The 20,444-nt window shown below is 35.2% G+C and overlaps 1 protein-coding gene across 5 annotated transcripts in view; it reads left to right on the forward strand.

Moving 5' to 3' along the window:
* Nucleotides 1–20,444, forward strand: part of RFX3 (regulatory factor X3) — a 329,994-nt gene that overhangs the window by 117,051 nt on the left and 192,499 nt on the right. Inside the window, exon 2 of one of the 5 annotated variants that reach the window (XM_078152509.1) lies at nt 6,581–6,746. The exons of the other annotated variants lie outside the window; for them this stretch is intronic. The gene's annotated coding sequence lies outside the window, so the exon portion shown is untranslated. The remainder of the gene's footprint in view (nt 1–6,580; nt 6,747–20,444) is intronic. 5 annotated transcript variants of the gene reach the window in all.

Below are 20,444 nucleotides of genomic sequence, written 5' to 3' on the forward strand. Positions count from 1 at the left end.
CTTTTCCCATTTTTGAGCAGTTTAGTGCCATTTATACTATCACTCTGTATTAAGACAGACCTTATTCAGATAGGCATTGGTTAATTCAATTTTGATTAAATGAGGCATTCTTAGGTCACTCAACAGCTAACAAAAAGGTTAATCATCGCATAGAAAGGAGATTTAACAAAGATACTCCAACACTTATTTTGAGTAGACTGGCCCTTAACTTGGGTAGATACTCTGCCTCTTCCCCGTTGTCTCCATGTGGAAAAGCATCTGACCATCAGAGCAGGGTATAATGATGACCCATATTATCTTGGGACAGTTGCCAAGTTGGAAAGTCCTTGACTCCAAATAAGTGGGATTTTTTATGCATTTGAGTGACCAAGAAGCCATGTCAGTGTCTGGCCATTCCCAGAGGCTACCAGAAAGCTGTATTAAGGGGGTTTGCAATTTAAGGTTTTGCCCTCTGGCCAAGGAATTCTCAGGCACAGATTTGTAGTCTTTCAGCAAAAGACTAGCCGACTCAAGTTTGGTGATGGTTAGGGGGAGATCTTGATAGATGGTATTCCTATCACACTTTCTAAGAACTTCTGGGACTATGATATTAGGATTCAAGTATAGTTTTATCTTCAAATGCTTCTCTCTATTAAATGAGATGATACTGCTCCAAGTCATCCATTACCCTTCTTTTTACAAAGGATAAAACTCACTCTGCTATTTCCTGCCTTTATTTCTCCAAGTAGTACCTGTGTGCTATCCTTCTATTTAGCTGCAACTTCTTCCTTTCTTATGTTTTCATTTATGGCAAGATTATCAAGATTAATGTGATTCCACTTCTTCAACAATGTGTCTACTTATAGTATACTGGATAAACATCTCACTTTTCTAGTACTAATGATTAAATCAAAGTTTATTGATGGTCTAAAAACTGTGATCTTAGGACAATCTGTCCCATTTCCTACCACTTTGCCACCACCATTTCAGGAGTGGAAAGGGGCTATGCAGGACTGAAGGACATTTTTTAATTTTTTGTTTTTAAAAGGTTTCCAAGGCCATAAAAATGTAATCATCAAGTGGCCAAGTTACTATTGGTGTGCTATTTTATAAATAGCTAGATGGTCTTGGAAAACAGAAGCAGCCTGTTCTTGAGACCATACTTGAAGACCTGTTAGAGTTAGCAGTCCATTGGCATAGCCTTTGAGAACCCTGGGTCACCTGTATGCTACAATGAGGCATCAGAATTGAACCAGAGATGATTTTTGGAGATTTATTTTTGCATACAAGATGAGCCTTTGGTTTTAACAAAGAAAAACAGTTAAGAAAAACCAAACAAAACATTCTCATCATCAGTCTTCATTCTTAGTCTCCTACCTTTCTGTACTTAAAAGAAGGGGTTGTATTTCCTTGTCTTTTCTCTAGGGCCAAACATGGTCAGTTTTAATTGTTCAGCATTGAATTTGATTTTAGAGCTGTATTCATTTACACTATCATTGTGTGTATACTGTTCTCCCGGTTTTCCTTACTTTATATCAGTCTATACAAGTCTTCCCATGTTCCTCTGAATTAATTCATATTCCTCATTTCTTAAGGCATAATAGTAGTCATTAAATTAATATATCACTAGTTGTTCAGCCATTTCTCCAACCAAATAGGCACCACTTTCTCTCTCTCTCTTTCTTTCTCTCTCTCTTCCTTCCTTCCTTTTTTCTTCCCTTTCTCATTCCATCCCTCCCTCCCTGCCTTTCTCTCTCTCTCTCTCTCTCTCTCTCTCTCTCTCTCTCTCTCTCTCTCTCACTCTCTCTCTCTCTGAAGCCTAGCTTTCTGTCTTTGGTTTAGTGACCAGATTCTTCTTTTATAGAATGGTTGGACCAATTTAAAGCTCCATTGACATGGTATTACTGTGCCCTTCTCATAGATCCTCCAATATTGACTGTTTATGGTTTTTGCCATTTTTGCTAATTTGCGAGGTGTTAGATAAAACATCAGAGTTGTTTTAATTTCTGTTTCTCTTAATGGCATTGATTTGGGAAAAATATATAAATGCTTTTGTTATTACTTTAAAAACTTTTTATCCTTTGCTTGCTTATGTAATGGGAAATGACTCTTGGTCATTTATATGTGCACATGTGCACATATATATATGAACATATGTATATATGTACACAAATGTAGATATTTTAGATATAAAATATCAACATGTGCACATGTATAGTATATATATTTGTGTGTAGAGATGTGTATATGTATGCATATATATGTTCACATACTCAATGCAAGGATTTTTTCTCAGTTGACATTTTCTCTTTTTTTGTTCATGCAAAAAGCCTTTTAATTTTATGTGGTCATATTTTATTTTCTCCTTTATGATCACTTTTATCCCTTGTTTGTAGGGGGTAAAAATTCTCCCCCTCAGCCATAGTTGTGAAAAGTACTTCCTTCTGCTTTGCCATTTTTAAATGATGTCACTTTTTATATTTAGGTCAAGTATCTAATTGGTGTTTATTGTAGTATATAGTGAAAGTTGCTCATCTAAAACAATTTTCTTTAAAACTTGTGTTCCAGCATTTTTTTAAAGCAGAGAGTCCTTCCCCTCTGCTTCCCACTCCCCACCCACCCCAGAAGTTTATTTTCTTGGGTTTGTGGAACATTGGACTCCTAATCAACCTTTCTTTTCTTTTTTATATTTTTAAACCAGTACTAATTAGTTTTGACTACCAGTAAATTAGTTTAGTTCATATCATTATTTTACTGGCATGGCTCAATCTTGAATAATGAGTATACTTCCAATTATTTAAGCCATTTTATTTCCATAAAAAGTTTTGTAATTGTATTTATGTCAGTCTTATGTTTGTCTTGGTAGGCTAATTCCCATATATTTAATGTATTTTTTAGGTAAGATTTGTCATTCTTTTACTTCCTCCAGGTTTTGGTTAGAAATGCTGATTTTTTTTTGTGGATTTATTTTGTATATTACCACTTCATTGAAGCTATTAATTGCCTTAGTGCTTTTGCTTATCGTGTAGTGGTTCATGAGTAAAATATTATGATGTTTCAAACATAGATGGTTTTGTATTCTCTTTGCCAATTTTTATGCTAGGCATAAATTTCTTTCTATTGTCCTGTTTTTATCACTAGTATTTAAAATCAGAGCTATGTCAAATCATTATAGGCAAAGTTGTACCTCTTTATTGGAAAAGTTTCTAATATTTCTCCATAGAAAATAATGCTACACTTTGGATTTAGAAATATATTTTTCCATACTTAAAAAGTTCCTTTTATGGCTGTGTATTTTCCCCTTACAATAATATGATACTTGCTCTTTTTAGTTTAATATGATTATATTATTTTCCTAATGTTGAACCATCATTTGATCTCTGATATAAATCCAATTTGATCATAGTGAATTTTAAAATTATATTGTCATAGTCTTTTTGACAGAATTTTCAATAAAAATAAACATTTATATTAACATATTAAAACATTAATATTTTTAAATTATCATAATATTTGATGGAAAAATTAGACTCTATTTCACTTTATCTGTTTTATCCCTTCCTGACTTAGATATTAAGTCCATATTTGGCTTACAAAAGGACTTTTGTAGCATGCTTTCTTTCTCAATTATTGAAAATTATTTTGAAGCATCAGTGTTAATTGCTCTCCACTGGGTTGGCATTACTACAAGATAATTCTTTTACTCCTTAATTGATTCTTTATCCCATTCACCACCATGGCTGTTCCAAATCTTTTCTTTTCTACTTTGGTTCCCACAGTATCCACCCTCCTTTATTATCAGCAGATAATTATTAAGACCATTTACTAATATTTCTGTCTTCTCGTCTTCTCTTCATTTCACATCTACTTGGCTTTATCCCCCATTATTTCCTTCTTCATTCCAGTATTTGATGAAAGGTTGGCCCTTCTATTCACCATCCTTTTTCTTGCTTTCTGTCTCCCTCCTTTTGCCTCATCTTCTTATCATCAGTCTCTTCACTTCTACTTCTTTTTCCCAAATGCTTATGAATACCATCTTAAAACAAACAAGCAAACCTCACTAGAATCTGCCATCCACATTAGTTGTCATCCTATATCTCTCCGCCTTTCACAGTCTAACAAGGAGAAAGCCATCAACACTTGGGCCTTTATTTCCACTCTTCTCACTCTCTTCAGTCTAACTATGTACCTCATCCCTCAACTGAAACTCTTTTCTCCAAAGTCACTAATGATCTCGTAGTTATTAGATCTGATGACCATTTTCTGGTCCTCACCCCTTCTGATCTTGATACAGCATTTGACTGTGTTGACCACTCTCTTGTTTCTTTCCCTTGGTTCTGCTCCTACCTATTATGCCATTTCTTCACAATTCCCTTTGCTTAGCCATCATCCATTTCACCAAGGCTCTATCCTATTACTTCTTTTGTCTCTCAGCACTGTCTTGGTTGGTGACATAAGTAGTTCTTTTAGGATCAGTTCTCATGACTTCCAAGTATTTATATGCAGACCTAGTCTCTCTCCTAAACCCCAGTCATACAGCACAATTGTCTGTTAAATGGACTTGAACTGACTGTCCTATAGGCATCTTAAACTCAACATATTCAAAGTAAAGCTCATTGTCTTTCTCCCTACATTTTGCCCAACTTCAAATTTCTCTATTACTGATAAGGACACTAACATCCTTTTAGTTACTCAAATATGCAACCTTGTTCTCATCATTGATTCCTCACTGTCATCTCATATATCAAATCCGTTGCTAAATTTTGTTGATTCCATTTCCATAGCACCTAACTTATGATCCTTCTCTCCACTCATACAGCTGTTATCTTAGTTGAAGGCTTTATCATCTCTGACCTGACTTACTGTAATAGTTTCTTATTTGGTCTTCCTCCCTCCAGTCTCTTTCTTCTCCACTCCATCCACAATTGTCAAAGTGATTTTTGAAAGTGCAAGCGTAACCATGTCACTCCCTTACCCAATAAACCCAGTGGCTCCTTATCACCTCTAGTATTAAATGTAAACTCCTCTATTTGGCATCCTAAGGTTTTCACATCTTGGCCTTTCCAGCTATATTATTCATTATTTACTCCTTTTCATATATTCTAATGCCCTTCTTAAAATTTACCTATTAAAAATGATTCCCTTGGGGCAGCTAGGTTGCTCAGTGGATAGAGCACTGGCCCTGAAGTCAGGAGGACCTGAGTTCAAATCCAACCTCAGACACATAACACTTATAAGCTGCATGACTCTGGGCAAGTCATTTAACCCCAATTGCCTCACCATAAAAAATACATACATACATTATATATATATATATATATATATATATATATATATATATATATATATATATTCCCCTTTTTGCACTTTATGGTCCAGGCAAACTGTTTTTCTTCCTATTCCTCATACACAGCACTCTAACTCCATTCTCTATGTGTTTGTATTACCGATCACCCACCCCTGGAATGCTCTCCCTTCTTAACTGCAGCCTCCTGGAATCTTCATTTTCCTTCAAGACTCAGCTCAAGTTCTCATTGTCTATTAAGGAACAACTTGCCTGTCCCATCTTCCCACATCCCCCAAGCAGTTAGTGCCTTCCCTCCCAAATTACTTTACATTTCATTTTTATATATCTTCTATATAGATATATACATTTATGTTGTTTTCCCCATTAGAATGTAAAGATAAGAACTGCTTCATTTTTATCTTTATGTCACCAGCACTTCTCACAGTAACTAACATGTAGTAGGCATTAATTAATGCTTGATAATGGATTGATATATTTAAACATTTGATAGAATTCACTGATGAATCCATCGGAACCAGTATTGTTAACTCCCCCCTCCCCACCCCCACATACATACATACATACATTCATATACAGTGGGCAATTCGTTTTTTTCCTTACTGAGAGTGTATTAAAATCTCTATGTGTTGTTTTGTTGTTTGGGGTATTTTTTAAGCTGATTACTTCCTTTAAATTCTAATATTTGCTATCATAAAACTATGTTCACTTTTAATTTAGTAATTTGATTTCTCTGTCTCTTTGGTCAAGATTGCTATGTATTCATAATACTTGTCAATCTTTAAAAACACTGTTTTATAATTTTATAGACCTTTTATTTCATTTTATCAATTTCTCCTTTAATGTTCAAGGTTTCTTTTGTATTTCATTTGGTTTTGTTAATTTGCCAATTTGCTAATTTTAAAAAATATTCCATGATCAATTAATTTTATCTTTTTTATATATTTAATATATGTTTTCAAAAGTGTAATTTTTTCTCTGATGTGTGCTTTAGCTTAATCCCTACAATTTTGCCTTGTTGTCTGATTGATACCATTCTTTTTGCATAGTTATTGTTTCTGTATTTTGGTCTTTGAGTCACCCCTTATTCTGGAGATTGTTACTTAGCTTTCATTTAAGTCTATTGTTTCTGTTCTCTGTATTAGTAAATTTTCATTGCATTGTTGTCCAAAATGTTTAATATTTATGGTGTTTATATTTATTTACAGTTTTTCTATGCTCTTAGCACATGGTCTGTTTTTGTAATGTATCTTGTGATGTTGAGAAATATGTCTATTCTTTCATCTTCCCATTCAGAAATCACCCTAAGTCTTTCAAATGTAACTTCTCCACTGAGAAGGCAGCATGGCATAGTTGATATTAAGCCAGCCTTGGAGTCAGGATGACCTGGGTTCAAGTACCACTTCTGACACATACTGGCTTTGTGACCCTGGGCAAGCCACTTAAACTCTCTATGATCCAGGTAATTTTCTAATACCTTAAGTTGCAGAATAGTTGCTGATCTGTGTTAGCAAAGGGAGTTTCTTCACTGAGGAGCACCCCACAGTAGTGAAATGACAACTAGAGATTCCCCCACATGTGAAATTCTAACTTTTCCAAGTCTGTTAAGTTGTTTAGTTCCCTTTTTGTTTAGAATTCTTTTAGACTCATCTAGTTATCAGAAAGGAAGAGTTGAGTTTTCTACATTTATTGTGTGATTTCACATGTCTTTTTTCAGTTGATTAGATTTTCTTTACTGATTTAGATGTTATGCAATTTGGCATATTCATTTAATAATGGTATCATTTTGTTGTAGTGCCTTTAACCTATTTCCCTGTTTATTAGTATTGACCTTGTCAGTTATTTTTGCTGTGTTTGATAGAATGATTGCAACTTCTACTTTTTCTGGATCACATGACCCATAGTAAATTTTATTCCAGCCTCATATTTATTTTGTATGTATCCATTTTTAGATATGTTTTTTGCATGTGGCAAAATTTGCAGATTTATTTTCTTTTCTGATCTGCTAGTTTCTTTTATTTTATTGAGGAATTTAATCCACTAACATTTATTAGGTTTGAATTTTCCTCCATTTCTTTTGTAATAATTTTCCTCCTTCCTGTTTTACGTTGCTTATCATTTTTTTTGGTATTTCTAGTTTACTTTTCTTATGGTTCTCTTGTTCAGAGTGTTTTGGTGTCTTACTTGCTTACATAAGTTGTTTTGGAGAAATGACTCAAATGTGCCTATATACTTTGTTGAAGGTCCATATTTTTTCATTGATAATTAGACTTATACGATAGGTTATTATGGGGTGCCTCACAATTTCATTGGTTTTCTGGAATATCATTCTTTTCTGTGATTTCATGGAGATGTGAATTAGCCCTGGACTATTAAAATTGATGTTCATAGCTAAAGACTTTTTTCTTGGATACTCACAAAATTTGATTGGCATTGAAATTCTGAAATTTAATCATATGTGTGTTGGAGTTTCAAGCTCAGGCCTTTTCTCTGTTAATGATCTGTGGATTCTATCAATCAATCAATGCTTTGTATTCTTTTTTCAAAACTTCTAATTTTTTTTTCATTATTGCCTACAATATGATATTCATGCTTTTTAATTCATCATGGTTTTTTTGTTGTGGTTTTTTTTTTGGGGGGGGGAGGGTGGTTTGGAGATTCATGGTTCTGAAATTATTTCTGTACAGCCTGTCCTCAAGGGCAGTCCTTTCAGTTGACATAGTGTTCATGTGTTCTTTCAAAGGTTTTTTTTTTTTGCTTCACTTCTGCCAAATTTTCATACCTTTCTGTGTTTTCGAGTTCCAGATCTACAGTTCTCTTTTTTTTTTTCCCCAGAGCTTCTACTCTTTTGGAGAAATGTGCTATTGTGTGTCTTACGTTGCTTTCTCTGTTGTTTCTGATTTATTTCTTCTTTGAGATCTCTTATTTATGACCTATACTCCATAGTATTTCTTCTTTCAATGTGTTATTATTTTAAACCATTCTGAAATATTTTGCTATTTTACCATCCCTAGAAAATCTACAGAATTTATTTTCTTGCTGTCTTTTCTTTGGGGATTTTGTGATTCACTTTCTTTTAATGCATGCTGTATTCATTTTATTATGGCCCTTTCTGGAACACTTGTACATTTTTCCCTTTTTCCTTATGAGCTTCATTTTTTAATTTATGTATGTGGGAACTGGGTTTGTTATAATGAACCCTTGTCTCTTGACCTTTTTGTGTGTCAACTTTTTTTTTCTATTTCTCTTATTTTTTTTCTTCTTGGACCCACAGAAGTGTCATGCATGTTTCTCCTTCCCAGTTCCCCCAGCCCAGGTGGCTTCAGCCTCCTTCAGTTGGGTGACCCTATGCCTAGATATTTTAAAGAGTTTTTTGTGCTGGGAAGCTCCTATGTTGTACTGCTAATCATGGGGCTTCTCCAGTCTTCTCTAGATAATCTTCTACTTGGAAGGTTTGAATGCAAACTTCAATGATCTCTGTTGTTTTTGGAGTTACTACTCACTTTTCCGGTGTAGCTTACAACCTCTGTATGTCATAGTAGATATTCTTCATCACTTACTATAACCAAAAACATTCATTACCCAATGAGTAGCATTATGATTATGACTATATCCAAATTTAGCTAGACTAGTCCTTGGCAGAGAGTATGGCAATTGATGCCAGACCTCCCAGAATTCGTGTTTCACTGGCAGATTTCAAGAAGCCAGAGTGACCTCTATGGCATGAGGAGGATGTAAGAGGACTTTACTTGTATATGCAAACTATAATACCTCCAAATTATTTAGGCAAGGCAAAGGTTATATATGTACATATAGTCACATACTACTTTCTACAATTGTGACCACCGTTTTTAGTTGGAAGGAAACAATTAAACGGTGTCTGAGTTTTTTGTGTAGTTATCAATGAATATTAATTAATCACTTTATAATATCTATAGATACTAATTAAATTGAAAATATGTAAAGCATCATGTATCTTAAGGATAATTTAATTTACTAATATTCCTTGCCCCTGAACCGATAATTATATGAGAGAGAGAAAAGATTTAAGCAGCATGCTTTTTGAAATGAAGAATTTACTCATATCACAAAGATCAAGTACATACATTTTTTATCACTTTGTTTTTGTAAATTATATGTTAAATGCCAGTGCCATGATTTGTTATCATGAATAACAGCTCCTTTACTAATAAGGCTTTTCAAATAAGGAATCACATAAATGACATTGATATACTCTAGTAAAGAATATTTTGAAAAAACAAGAACTAAGGGAATCAAGCAGATAGAAATATTTATTATAATTGTTATTTTACTGAATTCCTTTGTTCCTTGCTTCTCTCTTGGGTTTACAGGTGCTAAGACATATTTTCTAAGAAATAAAAAAATTAGCCTTTTCTCTCCATTTATTTTCATTAACTAAGAAATATATGTAAATATAAGAAGATTGAACTCAAGTTGAATTTGGGGAAATAAAATACTGAGTTTTGAGACAAGCTTTTGGAATTTTATCTTATATACAACGTGCCAAGTTTTTCATGCACCTTGTTCTCTAAGAAGAAGGTGTAATTTTTCCAGGTTCTTCATTCATTCATTATTCTAGTTCATACTTCCACATTGAGGTGATCATGCAAACAATTATAGAGGTTTTTACATGTAAATTTACTCACTACTGAGCATATTCTGTATTTGCTCCAGATAGCATGTCTTTGTTAGTTTAAACTCAGGATTCAGAAGCTTTTATGCTTCTGAAGGAAGGAAGAAAAAGAGAGACTGAAGTACACTTCAGAGATTTTTGCCTAGTGTTTTTGTGAACAGTATTTTTGCAGGTTGTTAAAATCTCCCTTTGAATTATTTTTCATTATAATTCTAAAAGTTTCATGCTTATGCCTTATGATGGCACAGAGGTGGTCCTAAATCTGGAAGGGTTATGCTAGTATAATATTAGCTTCAGTAGGTCCTCCTGAAAGAATTCAGATATGGTTCTGGGGACATAATGCATCTGTACACTTAATTTCAAGAACCAATCTAAGGATAACAAAGGTCATCACCACCGAACTGGCCAGTAAGTGGTAAATTCTTTGGGTGTGACAGCCTATGAAATGAACTCATAGAAATAATGGTCCTTGATCCTGCTTATCCTCCTGTACTTTCAAAGTGATGATAGAGTAGTTAAAAGAGTATCAGAGGGTACTATAGTCATGTAGTTTTAGACTATCTATAATATAGTCATGTAGTTCTAGACTATCTATAATTTGACTATAGGTGTTTTTAATAAGAGATCTTTATCCAGTAATGAATAAATTAACATACTGAAACAATTGAACTATTTCAATATTGATGTCCTCACAGTAATTGAAAAGAAAAAGTAAGTTGCAACTAAATGAAAGGATGGTTCATAGACCTTCTTTGGAGAGGCAAAAAGAATTGAGGGGCTTGGTTTTATCATGCATAAAAGCATCAGGAAACATCATTTTGTGGGACACTTATTTATCACTTCGTTCACTGAGCTTAATGATCATAAGAAAAAAGAACACACTGAAGGTAATTGCATCTTAAGTAACCAAGAACCTGATAAGATTCTACAAACCAGCTTAATGTAAATTCTGATACTTACTGACTTCTTACTTAGATACACTAAGTAAGTGTAAAGGTAAACACAGGGGAGGATGGCAAAATGTTTTAATGGAAAATATGGCTTAGATTTAACCATAGCATCATAAGTTTGGAGCTAGAACGGACCATGAAGAAGCAATCAAATTCAACCCCTTAATTAAGTTTGGCCAAGATCACATAGTTAGCAAATATCTGAGACAAGATTTGAACTCAAGTCTTCATGACTTCAGTTCTATCCACTATCTAACACTATCCAAGTCACCTTGATGCCTCTAATAATAGATTATTCAGAAACCCAACTCATCTATTTTCTGAATAATTTCTTTCAGAAGACAGTGTCAGATGTTGCTAAAAACAAACCACATCACAATAAGTAAAACTGATAATATCATAATGAACAGAAAATAACTGGTTACTGATATGGGAATCATCACACTCAGCATTTTGTGTGCAGTCAGTTATTTGATGAGTTAAAGCAAAGATGAAAATCAATATCTACTTGGAAGAAAGGATAAAAAGTGAAAAGAAAGCACTGTGAACACTGAAACAACCACAAGGTGTGATTTATTCAAATGATCCTTTGCCTAAAAATGGGAAAAGGAAAAAGACAAAAATATTCACCTAGATTAACACCATTTCTTGTATATACTTAACCAATGAAATTAGTCACCCCAACAAATAGAGAGGAGGAAAGTACAGAAACTACCTCAGCCAGCTAACACTTGATCTTCTTGCCAGGCAAAGAGATGAGGCATCCACAGACAACACCATTTTGGAATATAAACTAATTCATAACACACCACAAAGTAGCTTGCTAGAAGATTATGAAGAATATTGTGTCATAAAATAGCAAAAAGAAGTAGAAGCATAAATAAGTCTATGGAAACGTTGGAGCCGCCTTATTATCCCTATAATCTTGGTGAAACTGTCAAGAGATTAAGAAATGGATAGAAAATGGAAATTATTTTTCAGTGTAACTGTAATAATTGATATTCATTATTATTTACAATAGAATCATCACACTTGGACCCTAATATCTCATTCACTGATATGTTATACAAAAGAAACTTAAATTAAACTTACAGAAACAAGTAGTGAATTGTAACTGAACCATACCAAGTACAGGTCTAGGAAATCCATACTGGAAATGAGACAATATGAAAAGCATTGAGGGGTTATTTTACAAAATGTCTCAGAGAAATGAAGGTACCAAAAGAATAAAAATTCATAGCTAAAATACCAAACAAAAGCAATTGAAGGAGTATTATAAACTAGCAAGCTACATTCCTAGTTTGTCACTGTTCTAAAATATGAGAACAATCTACATATATATCTATGTGTATCTATATATATATCTATGTATATATCATTAGATGTATATGTATGTGTGTGTATGTGTGTGTGTGTGTGTGTGTGTATCAAGAGTATCTTTGGTCAAAGTATGAGAAGGTGACAGGCAGTTTTTCATAGCTAATCCTTTATAGACCATATCTTGACAGTCAAACAAATGACTGGAAGGTTTAGGGGATGTAAAATTCTGCTTTTTTACTGTTTGTTGAGTATAAAGAACAATCAATTAATTAATCAACTGATATTTATTAAGTGCCTAATGTGTGTCAGGCACAATGTTAAGCATAGGGGATACTGAGGTAAAAAATAAAACAGTTCTTGCACTCAAGGAATCTATATTCTAATGAGGGAAACAACATGTATAAATAAAACTATTCAGAATATATACAAAATCAATACAAATTAGTTTTGAGAGGGAAGACCTGCAGCTCAAAATCAGGAAAAACTTCATGTAGAGGTAATGTTTGAACTGAGTCTTGAAGAAAACTGGGGGTTTGAAGAGGCATCAGTGAGGAGGGAGTACAGCATTATAGACTTGGGGAACAGTCAGTGCAAAGGATGGAGATGGAGATGGGAAATGGAATGTCAAGTGAGCAGCAAAATGTGTGGAATAGAGTAATATGTGGAATAATGTGTAAGAAGACTGGAAAGATAGAAAAGTGATATACTCTAAAGACCATTCAACAACAGTAGAAAGAATCTATAGTTGATTCTACAGGCAACGGGGAACCACCAGAGTGTTGAGTAGAGGGAGTAACATACTTAGGAAATTCTCTTTAGGAATTACTTAGGAAAATCACTTTGGCGGCTGAGTTGTGAATGGACTGACGTGGGGAGAAACTTGAGGCAGGGAAACCAAAAAGGAAGCTTCTACAGTAGTTTAGATGGGAGGAATGAAGTAGCCTGAACTTGAGTAGTATCTTGGTGAATAGAGAGAAGGGAATACAGATAAGAGTTGTGGAATAAATACGTTTTGGCACTGATAGGATATGTGGGATGTGTGTGAGTGAGGAGGATTCAAGGATGACACTGAAATTGTGAGCCTGAATAACTGGAATGATGGTGGTGCAATACTTGAACAGTAATAGAGAAGTTCAGAAGAGCAAGTTGGTTTAATGAGAAAAATAATATGTTCTGTTTTGGACATGTTAAGTTTGAGTTGCCTATAGGATGTCAAGTTTGTGATGTTCAGTAGGCAATTTTTGATGCTGGGACTAGAGGTCAGGAGAGAGACTAAGCCTGGATATATAGAATCTGGGAAATGTCCGCATAGTAATGATATTTGAACCCCTGAAAGCTTCACCAAGTGAAAGGGTAAAGAGAAAAGGACCTAGAACAGAGCCTTGAGATACACTCAGAACAGCAAAATGAACCCTTAACGGCACTATTCCTACAAAGCATCTCTCATCTAAATATTAATTATCCTATGAACCCTTGACAAACGAAGCATAGAGATAATCTTGTTCATTGACCCTCAGATTATTTTCAAGCCAGACATGAAACAGGGACACGTATTCTCACTCAGAGTCACAGAGAGATGTCCTGCATAAAGTCCAAATGAAGAAAGTTCCTCAGTTTATGGTGAGGTCCTCTGATGCATTTGTTTGTGTGTGATATTGCATTAATTTCAACACTACAGGGATTCCTCAGAGAGATCTGTGATTACTTAAAAGAGGCCAACTTCTAGCGGTCTAGATAAAGCATCTCAAATGAAATATTTGTAAAGCACTTCAGCACAATGCCTGGCAATAAGCTCTTAATAAATAAATGTGTGTTCCTTTTTCATATTGCCTAGATTTTGACATAAGAGCATAGATTTAGAGCTAGAGGGGACCTTAAGGGTCTTTTTCAACCCTTCTCATTATACACATGAAGAACCTAAGGCTAATAGAAGCAAAATTAACTTGCCCAAGGTCACACTGGAGGAAATAATATAAATGATATTTAAATAAAAGTCCTTAGACTCCAAATCCAGTGTTTTTTCCACTTTGACTTTCCGCCTCCTCCCATTCTCCAACATATTTGGTGGCTTGTCCAGTGACTTAATATATCAGTATAAATGTAACCCATAGCCCATCCATGCTTCCCTATCCACACCCCGCCTCATTCCTCTGGAGATTTAGTTTATGTAGAACTAAATTCCCAAGCGCTAATTGAAAAAGACATTTTTCTCTCTTTGGTTCTTTATGCCCTTATTTGGAGTTTATTCCAGGAAATTTCCAAATATTCCAGATATATGAGACCAGAGCTCAGGATAGAGAGTAGAACTGAATATATAGAGATGGTAGTTGTCTGACTAGTGAGAATAGGCATGCAAAGGACTCACAGGAGACCATAAACAGGTACAGAAAGTACTCAAATAATTCATAAACTTCTCACCTACATACTCATGCCCAAAATTATGTTTTGGTACTGTTGTTCAACCAACAACTCTTCTCACTGGTCTTGGATTATCCCAATCAGTCACTGTCTTATTTGTGGGTGGCAATGGTGGAGTCCATGTGGTTTGTTTCCCTAAGTTAGTAGTCTTCTTCAGTTACTCAAATCACAAGGGATACCTGGGCAATCCTCATGTTTCTCCAAAAGGTAATTCATCTCAGAAAATATTTTTCCCCTAGAATATCCAATAACCCTCTTAGCTTTTTAACTTGCAGACTCTTGAACTTGGGGTCATCAACAAAGCTATCCCTATGGTTGTGATACTGAGAAAGACTCTTCTTTGATTAGAATGGTATATTTTGGGATCAAGCTGTCTAGAAGATTAAGACCCTCTTTCCTCTGACCATGGGATTGAGGTTTAGACATACAGTCCATGAGCTTACCTCTTGGTCTGAGTGGGCAGGTACATGTTTGTTTTTGTAAGAAATTCATCAGTGCCTCAGCTCCTGCCATCTCTTTGACTAGGACAATTCATTCCCAGGAACTCTTATCTCAGACTGTCTAGGCAAGATAATGCAACTTCTACCTACTTCTGCCTCAAGATAACCATTAACGTGTTACTTTGGGTATCATGGGAGATGGGAGAGAGGGCACCCATTGTCCTACTCTCTTATACACTGGGTTGTCCTCTCAATAAGGAAAAGGTGAAAAAGGCAAAAGGGCTAGCTGAGAGCCATCTTACATTCCTTTAAAACAGTAGAATGGGCAGCTCCTGTGATATGAGTCTATCATCCTGAGTCCTAATCAGGACCATTGAGGGGGCAGCCCTGGTGACTGGAAATCCATCAGGAGTTGACAGCTGTCTTCTTAACAAGTTGTCAGTGTACATGTAGGGGAAGAGAGATGCTCAGATTAATCAGGGGCCTGATCAACTCTCCTAAATGTATATCCAGGATAGGAATTGCAAATGAAAAGTGATTTGGACCCAGAATTGAATATAAGGAAGAGAAGCCTGATTTGCTTTTGAAAAACTGAATAGCTTAGCAATCCCAAACTGCTCCCTAGTAAAAACCTCATTTTGCTCCCCAAGAATTGTGACTCCTGGAAGGAAGAAAAAGGCAGAGAAAGAGAATAACAATGTATGTAGCAGCTGCTATGTGCCAGGCACTGTGCTAAGTGCTTAACAAGCATTTCATCTGATTTGATCTTCACAGCTCTGAGAGGTAGTGTCCTTATTTTACAGTTGAGGAAGCTGAGGCAAACAGAAGTTAAGTGACTTAGTAAGTGTTTAAGTCCAAATTCAAACTCACGTCTTCCTGACTCCAGGCCCCATGCTCTATCCACTGAGGCTCCTAGTTGCCTCTTGGAATACCATAATATTTAAATATCAAAGTAGTAGGTTTCCCAAGAGCAATGGCAAAATGAATAGTGGGTAGAAGTAATTATCTGTGAAATCTAAAAAAAAAACCTAGAGCAAAGATTCTTAATCTTGTTTGTGTCATGGGCCCTTTCTAAAAACAATGCTTTTTAAACATGCAAAAACAAATCAATTATATTGAAATGCAGATACAAAAATATTTTTAAAAAACAAATTCATGGATCCCAGGTTGAGCACCCCTGAGCTAGAAGGCCTCCAACATTTTGGGGAGTCCCTCTAAGGATGATATATGGGCAAATAGGGACAAGAATCATATAAGATGAAAAGATGCAAGTGAGTTGTTATCTATACCAGGGGTCTGCAAACTACAATTTGTAGGTCAAATATAGCCTGCTGCTTGTTTTTTCTAGGTCCAGTGAGCTAAGAATGGTTTTTACATTTTTAAAAAACAATAAAACCTCATATACACTGATATAGTTTTTATACCAATAGAGTATGCCTTCATCAATAAGATCACCAGTCCACAGAGTACAAACATATTAAAACATATGCAATTGAAATATGTAATTGAAAAAAAATGTTTAGTGGTATCCTTCATTTTTGTATCACCACTATGTGATAATAATAAATAAAAATAAATACATCCCCTATCCCTCAAAAAGAGGCAGCTCAATAAAACCAACCCACCAGCCAAGTCTGATAGTCTGTGCAATGTTCCATACCCACAATCCCCTACATCTGCCAAGAAAGGAAGGAGGTGAATCTTCTCCTCTCTTCTCCTGAGCCAAATATGATCATTATCATTAGAAAGCATTCCGTTTTGTGTTGTTATTCTTCCCATTTACATCATTGTGCTCACGTATATTGTTTTCTTGGCTATGCTTACTTCCCTCTGTGTTAGTTCAAACGCCTTCCTTTATTTCTGAATTCTTCAAATTCTTTGTTTCTTAAGACACATGAACTCCATTATATACCACCATGTGCTCAGCCATTCCTCAGTCACTGAGCATCTGCTTTGTTTTCAGGTCTCTGCTACCACAGTATGCTCTTACGAACATTTGGCTGTGTATTTGATCTTTCTGTTTTTGACCCGGTAGGGACATTTTAGTTTCCTCCGCTCTCTTTTTTTTTTTTTAAAGCATAATTTCATATTGCTTTACAGAGTGGTTTTGCCAATTCACAGCTCAACAAACAGTATGTTATTGTGCCTTTCCTTCTGTAGTCCTTTCAAAATTGCCTATTTCTGTCTGAGGCAGCATGATGCTGCAAGTGGATAGAACACTGGACCAGGGAGTCAGGAAGACCTGAGTTCAAATTCAGCCCCAGACACTTTGTAGCTGTGTAACCCTGAGCAAGTCACTTAACCTCTATTTGCCTCAGTTTCTTCAACTGTTAAAATTGGGAATAATAACAGGACCTACTTTACAGAATCAAATGAGATGTTTTGTGGAGCATTTAGCACAGTTCCTGACACATAGCAGGCACTGCTCTATAAATGCTTATTCCCCCTTCCCATCTTTGCCAATTTTCTGGGTATGAGGTGAAATCTCAAGGTCCTTTTGAATTATATTTCTCTCATTTTTAGGGATTTGGGACATTCTTTCCTATGGTTGCTAATAGTATGAAATTCTATTTGAAAACTGTTTATATTCTTTGACCACTCATCTATGGGGGAATGGTTCTTAGTTTTGTATACTTGTTTTATTTCCCTATATATCTTGATTATCTGACTTTTATCAGAGAGAATTACGCGAAGATTTTTAGCTCCATTCTAAACTTTCCCTTCTTATCCTAACTGTATAGATTTTGTTCCTACAATGCCTTTCCAATTTCATGTAATAATTTATCTATGAAATTATCTATTTGAAATAACTCAAATTTTTTAGCGTGTTTGAGAAAACCCAAATTCTGAAAAAAATACAAAATGGTGTTCCACTAATGCCATTAGATTTTATATTATTTTGCTTATGCATTCTTAGGAAGTAATACAAATATTTAAAATTTTGACTGATTATCATTACTGATCCTTATTCCTAATACTAATAATAAAATAATAATGAGTTATTGGTTAAATAAGGGACATAAAAGTTGGAGGGCATTTCTGTTTTGTGACAATCATCTTTAAAAGGGTAAGGTATAGGAGTATGGGGAGGTCTATTGAGAATATAAAAACATCAATGAAGAGGAAGTTTTGTAGAAATTTCTATACATTCTCCAAGTTCCATATTTTATATATACTCGAATACTCCATTAGGACAAATAACCTACAAAATATTTTTCAGAGAATGTCCAATTCTCTCTCTCTCTCTTTCTCCCCTGCATTTCATTCCCTCTTCCCTCTCTATCCCTTCTTTCCTTCTACTGTCTCTTCTTATTAAACAGGAACTAGTTAAGAAATAACAATTGAATTATTGCATTCTGGAATCGTTAAGATAATCCTAAATCAGAGTTACATTTTTAAAAACTCCTACTCTGATTTCTATGTTCATTGACTTTATTTAGCCTAAATTTAACAATAATATATAGTTTCAATTATTGGCAGTTTTATTTAAGACTTGAAATAGAAAAATAAGAAGTTATCACTAGAGATAATGCTAGTAACAATAAAAGTATATTAAATTCAGATATACCTTTTCAGGGAGCTGAATATGTGTATGTATATATTATATGTGGGAGGCTCTATGGTATACACATACATATATATGTATATATATGTTCTGTCAGAATGGAAAGAGCATTAGATGTGTAGTCAGAAGACATATTCAATTTCTAGCTTTGTCTCTTGTTAGCTGTATCACGTTGGACAAATCATTTTTACTCTCTGAGTCTTATTTTTCTTATCTGTATTTTCTTTCTTGTCGATCATCCTGATCTATATCTGGCCACTGGACCCCAATGGCTTGGGAGTAGAAAGTGAGGCTGGTGACTACACAGCCCTCCCTCACTCAAATCAAAGTCAATTGCAAGTCATGTCATCATCTCCCTGATGTCATGGTCCTCTTAGAGAATGAAGGACAAACCACAACCTGTGAGTAATCCAAGCTGCCTGAATGGGGATCCAACTGGCTGGTTCCATTTGGACAACTCAGCTTCTCTTCTGCTGTCCTCTGCCCTGCTCTCCTCTGCTCTCCTCTTCCCTCCTCTTCTCTGAGGGTGTTCTGCCCAAAGGAAGGTAAATTTCCCTGGCCAAAAGCTACCACTTGGGGTTAACTTGGGGTTTACTGACTTCTTTCTCAAAGACCAAGCCTTAAACCAAATTCATTCTGGATCTCTTGGATTGGACAAGAATAAGTCCCTGCCCAAGCACCACTTAATAGTTATTTTGGGGGGCCCTCCAGGCTCAGAGTGAATGTAAATAGTAAGTGTTTCTCTTTTTACCAACAGCCCTGAGGGTCTTCCCATCCCAATTTGATTTTTTTTTTGTTGTTAAAGGGGCCATCCCTAGACTCACTTCTTACAGAAGCCTATTCACTGAATGGGTGTTGCCTAGAACCTGAAAAGACCTTAGCTTGAAAGGGCCAAGGTTACCTCCTGCATCCTGGACCATCTCCAGTCATCCTGATCAATATCTGGCCACTGGAGCTGGAGGAGAAAGTGGGGCTGGTGACTTTGCACAGTCCTCTCTCACTCAAATTAAAGTCAATTCAAGTCATGTCATCATCCCTGATGTCATGGTCCTCTTCGAGAATGAAGGACAAACCACAATTTATAAAATAGGAATAGTATTGTTAGGTGGAGTTATTATAAAAGACAAATGGTCTAGTGTATATAAGGAGCTCTGTCACTATAAAGACTACTTAAATATGAGCAATTAATATCATGATCCCACTTATCAAACTTACAGTTGGAAGAGACATACTGCCTTGTTTAGTTAATTATTTTTGAAGGTATATAAATTAAATATTGGGCAGCTGGGTGGCACAGTGGATAAAGTGCTTGGCCAGGAGTCAGAAAGAAGAGTTCAAATTCAGCCTCAGACACTAACTAGCTGTGCGACCCTGGTCAAGTCTCTTAACCCTGTTTCCCTCAGTTTCCTCATCTTTAAAATCAGTTGGAGAAGGAAATGGCAAACCACTCCAATATCTTTGCCAAGAAAACCCCAAATGGGGTCACAAAGAGTCGGACATGACTGAGACAACTGAACAACAAACAACAAAAAATTAAATATATAATGAGAAAACTTCTTAGGGACTAACTGTTCATTTAATTAAACTACTCTAGCTACCCAAGATTCAAAAGAGTTAGCTTCCATCTTTTTTGTGTCATCTTTTGTGATTCATTAATCAATGTATTTATCTCAGAAAATGGTATTTCTTTCTGTGGTTATTTTAAGCATGAGTGAGCCATATGAGCTAATATATCTTTTCTTATTAAAACATTGGAAGAGCTTGTTATTTTTGCCAATCCATAGTAATAACAACAATAAAAAATATAATAAGT

This window comes from Phascolarctos cinereus, unplaced genomic scaffold, assembly GCF_003287225.1.
Source record: "Phascolarctos cinereus isolate Bilbo 61053 unplaced genomic scaffold, phaCin_HiC Scaffold_4;HRSCAF=312, whole genome shotgun sequence".
Classification (NCBI taxonomy): Eukaryota; Metazoa; Chordata; class Mammalia; order Diprotodontia; family Phascolarctidae; genus Phascolarctos; species Phascolarctos cinereus.